Genomic DNA, 5447 nt, shown 5'->3' on the forward strand with positions numbered 1-5447 from the left:
TGTAGTCGTCATTTTAACCCCTTATCAGCAACAATGCCGCGGCCGTCTGTCCTGGGAAATCACCGCGGGGGATGTTAATCATTAAAAACCCAAAACAGGGAATAAAGGCACCCAAGACGAATGAAAGGTACCCACCGAACCGACACACATTACACTGTCAGCTGTTTTATTATGCATATTTATCATGAGTATTTTTATAGGCTATATAATTAAATGGTTTTAATCATTGAGACATAAACATTTCAGAATTGCGCCACGAAACTATGAACACTTAACTCGTTTGGTACCGATACCTCTGAGTCTGAGTTTTCAACCCATCTTAAAACTTATTTTAGCAACTTTACCGTACATTGATCCCATATTAGCTGTTCTATTATGTACAACATATTTTCTGCGGATAACAGCGTCACCTAGTGGCCCATTGCGTTACCGGCTATCCGATAACTAACTTGTAAATTCCCACCGGACCAATAAACAGCAGAAATTAGCGAAGATCATGATGAGAAAGATCATGATCATGACGTATTTCCGTAAAAGGTATTCCCTATCTGTTTTGTGTGGACTAAAAAATGTGCACCTATATTTAAAAAATACAAAAAATGAAATGTACGTCTTTCAGCGCATTTGAATACACATTACACGGTTTTCTCCGTCCGTTACCCGCTAAGCTTGCTACCTGGGTCCGTGTAGCGCAGTTGGGCTCAGCGCTGCACTTCTCCGCACATTAATCTAACATATAAAGGACACCAGGCACATCATGCGATTACCATGCATTGTCAATCACAGACTGGTTGCACCCACGTCATATTGGTTCCCACTAGGCAGTGATTGATGGCAGGTGTTGCACCAGCACCGCCTTCTGCATTTACGACTGCTTTCGAAATTGGCCTGCAGAGGGCAGCAGAGAGGCAGAGATGGCTCTTTTCGCTGGGATTATATAAATAGGGACTGGCCATACGCTTGTCGCATCTAGGTGAGGGCCAGTGATGCTAATGTGCTTGTTTTGCTTTTCTCCCAGCCCCCCACTTGAACTAGCCCTTTAAACTCCACTGTTTCCCGACACCATGTGACTTTTCTTTTCCAAACAGGTCCTGCTCTCCCCACGCGGCAAGCCAGAGAGAGAGTGGAGATACAGCCTTAAATCACATCATGACTGATCAGAGATCAGCACCTGGCACTCTGTGGGGAAGAAAGGGTACCCAGAACCGGCGAGACCCTGCTACGTGGGCCGTGAGTGAGTCTCCGCATCCCAGGGGCACCAGAACCAGGTTTGGAATCAAAGCCAGCCTTCAGCAAGCTGTTCCTGAACTGAGTTACGGAGAAACTTTATTTCAGTTGGAGCCCAAGCAAGTCGGAAGAGGAATTATTAATGAACCGTCTTCTCCACAGAAGCAAGAGGAATATAGGTGATCACCAGAGCTCCGCATCCAAAGAGAAGTGTTAGTGCGAGGTGTGTAGATCAGGACGTAGTGGACAAGGCCTGTGGCTGGTATCTGAGCTGTATGTTTAGGACGTGATGAGGAAGTGTGGCCTTATTTGGCGGTAAGGAAGCGACGCTCCCTAAGAGAACATATATGCAGCGCTACTACATGGCAGCAAATCCAATTACATATTCCAAATATAAAGTGATTCACGCGCACACAAGACCGGGAGGCTCGGCAAAGCAGGCCAGCGCTGACAGGCGGTAAAATCCGCTTTTTATAACCCGCTAAAGAAAGACAAAAGCGCACAGAGAAGCGCAGGCCCACTGCTAAGCGCTGCTTACGGAGAGGCTGTTCATGTAACGGCGCGCTTGCGTAAGCGGCGTGTGAATCACGCTCGGCCCTCCGTCCTTCTGCCCCCCCCCCTCCATTCTTTCTCCGCTCCGTTCCCAGAACTGATGTGTGGCATCCAGCGAAGCCCACGTTGCAGCGCCACTGCCGATCCCTCTGCGCCCTCACGGCTGAATCACTGCGGCCGCATTCCCGCCGGCCCCCGCCGCCCTGCATGGGCGTTCGTGGGCCGGCCTGTCTCGGGAGAACCCATGAGCACATCCAGGGTCTGTGAAAACAGGAGGTGTAACAGAACTATGACCTAGTTAACAGAAAGTCCCCCTGAACTGCACTGAATTCTGCCTGACACCTCGGAACCCAGCCAGATTAAAGGGGATGGGAGCGGATTGTGTCACATTGTGTGTGCACATCTATCTATCTATCTATCTATCTATCTATCTATCTATCTATCTATCTATCTATCTATCTGTCTATCTATCTATCTATCTATCTGTCTGTCTGTCTGTCTGTCTGTCTGTCTGTCTGTCTGTCTATCTATCTATCTATCTGTCTGATTCTCTGTCTGTCTGTGGCCTGCTTAAATAACACAAGCTGCACTGAGAGTAGCTGGTGTCACACGAGCGCCGGTCACGCTGTTCTCCCACTGCCGCCAAAGCCGCTTGCGTGAGAGTCTCTCGCTGCCTTCGCAACACGCTCCCTTTGCAGTATGTCGGAAAGCGCCGTATGTCACGGGTATTGTTCAAGCTTACAGCGGCTATCCAAACATGAGAGCAGCCAGAGCAAATAGCCATTGAGCTGCTTTATAAGGCTGCATTTTGCCCAATCAGCAGTAAGCGGTACGCTTCTCTGGCCCTGCTCTCCATTTAGGCATCTCCAGCAAAATGCTCATATAAAACGACGTTGCCTGTGGTGCCGGGTGATAGGGCGTACTTCCTCCAATTGGACACTAGGGGGCAGTAGAGCAATGCAGCGGCAATTCGGCAGCGCAGGAAGACCCACTTCAGACAGATGCTTTATCTGGGGCACGTTATAAAATTAGACTTGATGTGTTGTTCTGTTAAATTCAACCAGAACTAAATGATTACTTTAGAGGAGGCCATTCTTGTCTGAGGCCGTATGCTGTTGCCCCCCCCCCGAAGATGAAAAGTGGGTCATTTGTGAGGAGTGGGCAACAGCTTGGCCTTCCTGTGCTGATGCTCTGTCAGTCCAGTGGTCATGTCAGCCATGAACACAGGCGGCTGGATGCTGCGTACCAGGATCTGTGGAGTCCCAGTGGCGCCCCCTCCAGGCCTGTGCACGTCTCTCTGCGTCTCACTTATGTGAATTCAAGCTGCTAATCACAAGATTACACTGAATAAAAGATTAAGCCCCAAATTAATTCCATATCTTCCACTAAAAATACAATGGAATCCAACCTTGGCTTGGCTCTGGGGTCTCTTGGGGAGAGGACTCCGGGTGTGAGATCGCATGCACCAATTAAATGCAGTCGGACCTACAGGGTTACTGCAGCTGCCAGTGTCACCGAATTAATGACACCAACCAATCAGGACAGAGGATGTTAGGATGACAGAGGCGGTTGCCATTGCGATAGTTGTGCACATTTAGCAGCCAAATGGCAAAGTGAGGTGTGAGAATGGTCCAGCTCCTGTTCCTCATTATATACCTGGCGTGGCAGGGAGGGGCCTCTGTGTGATTGGTTGATCCCTGGGTGCGACTGAGAGATGTCTTCATGTGATTGGTTGGCTCTGTGGCAGCATGATCTGAATTTTTAAACCAAAGGGTTTGATGAATTGCAGAGCTTCACAATGGTGCTGGGCCCATTCCCCCACCTCTTACTGGGAGGATGGAGGCGAAGGGCTGGGGTCCAGGGCTGAAATGCTGACACAGGTCGCCTTGGCCAGGGGTTGCCTCCGGATTGGCCTACTGAGCATCACATGGAGGGCTGCATTCATCAAAGGCAGCTTCCTGAATCAGGGCTATTAGCGGAAGCGGCAGTGTGTTATTAAGGGCCACTTATAGCAGCTGCTGTTTGCGTTTGCGTGGCCCAACCTGATGCCCCGTCTCACTGAGACGACGCTGAACCCCAGGGTCTCATGGAAGGGACCCAGGCGGACATCGTTACAGAGAGCTAATCACAGGGCTCGCTGCCAAACAGTGAGGGCCAGTGGCCACGCCCGTGGTTTTCATCTCAGACTCAGGCTACGTGCTGGTGGTTCCTCTCATACATGGACATTCAGCAGTTTACAGAGAACCTTGATGCCCCTGCTGAAGATCGGCTGCCTTCCTGCATCGCTCTTGGCAGGATCTGGGTGCAGGACAACAGGAGCTTTACCTGCAAGGCTGGCCAACACAGCACCCCCTACTGTTCGATTATATGTCAGGTTTTACGCACTCAATCTTGACTTCACTGTTTGATTTGATGCACATTTGTGTTAGCTTTAGAGTTCCCTGGGGCTAGCAGACAGTTTGTAATCTGAAAGTAGCAGCTTAGCTTGTCTTCTTCTTCTGGTTTGGGCGAGTTGTGAAAGCTTATTTACTGCCGCTGTCATCGAGTTGCCAAGTTGGGTTTGTCTCCCAGAAAGCCCCCAGGAGACGAGGATTAAAGCATCACACCGCATCACTTCCTGTTCCTGCTCCTGTGAGCATCCTGTTCCGTGAGTGTGTGGGAAGTTATTAATTAATTATGCGAACAGGCCGGAGGGCCTTCAAACAACAAGCATTTATACCAAATATGAAATATTTAAACACCTCACAGTGGGACAGACAGGCTGAGCGTACAGAACCATCACAAATCTCAGACAAAACTAGCAAGACGAGGCCACGGACAGTGAGAGCCAAGAGGCCTGTTGCATGCCACCACTAAGTGTATAGAAAATCACAAGGAGCCAGTCAGATTACAGAGCAGTTACATGTGTGTTATAGCCTGGTTGGGGGGGGGCGGGCCCAGGGGAGAGAGAGTTATATGTCACATGGATTGTTATGGGTCTGCTCTGCCTATCCTAAGTCATGATGGACACTGAGATCTGAGCCAGATGGATTGTGACCATCCGTCCCGGAACGTGCTGAAATCTCACACATCAAATGGGATCCAGGAACAATATGGAGCCCTTTGTAATTCCCTACTTCAGCCACGTCCGATTCCGACGGCTCGGCACGCCGCCGTCCGCATACTCGACAGCGGTGTGTTGAATGCGCGTTGCCAGAATATTCAGTGCGCTGGGAAGGGGGAGAGAGGGAGGGCCAATCGATGGTTTCTGTGCAGAGAGCCGGTGTCTCAGACCATCACATTCAACCCAGAAAAGAGTTGGGCTTTGGAAGGGTGATAAAAAGGGCTGGCTACACGCAGGAAAGCGGGGGCATGGTGTGGAATGTGCCGGACGGCGAGGGGGGGGCCCGCCGGGCATTCAGCAGGCGATAAAAAATTGATGTGCTGCTGGGGTATTTCGTGAGCCTGGGAGGCTGCTGGAAGAGGGGGGGTTTGAAGGAGCCGTCAGGCGCGGACAGGAGAGGCACGTTCCCGGAAGGCAGCGGCATCATCCGCTCATTAAGGGACCGGGAGGAATCTGCCAGGCAAAGCCGGAGCTCGGCGAAGAGGACGGCCGCGGCGAGAGCACATTCAGGAGAGAGGAAAACGGCCGTGTAGCCGGATTAGACCCACCTGATTGGGAAATGGAC

The sequence above is a fragment of the Paramormyrops kingsleyae genome, chromosome 22 (assembly GCF_048594095.1).
Source record: "Paramormyrops kingsleyae isolate MSU_618 chromosome 22, PKINGS_0.4, whole genome shotgun sequence".
NCBI lineage: Eukaryota > Metazoa > Chordata > Actinopteri > Osteoglossiformes > Mormyridae > Paramormyrops > Paramormyrops kingsleyae.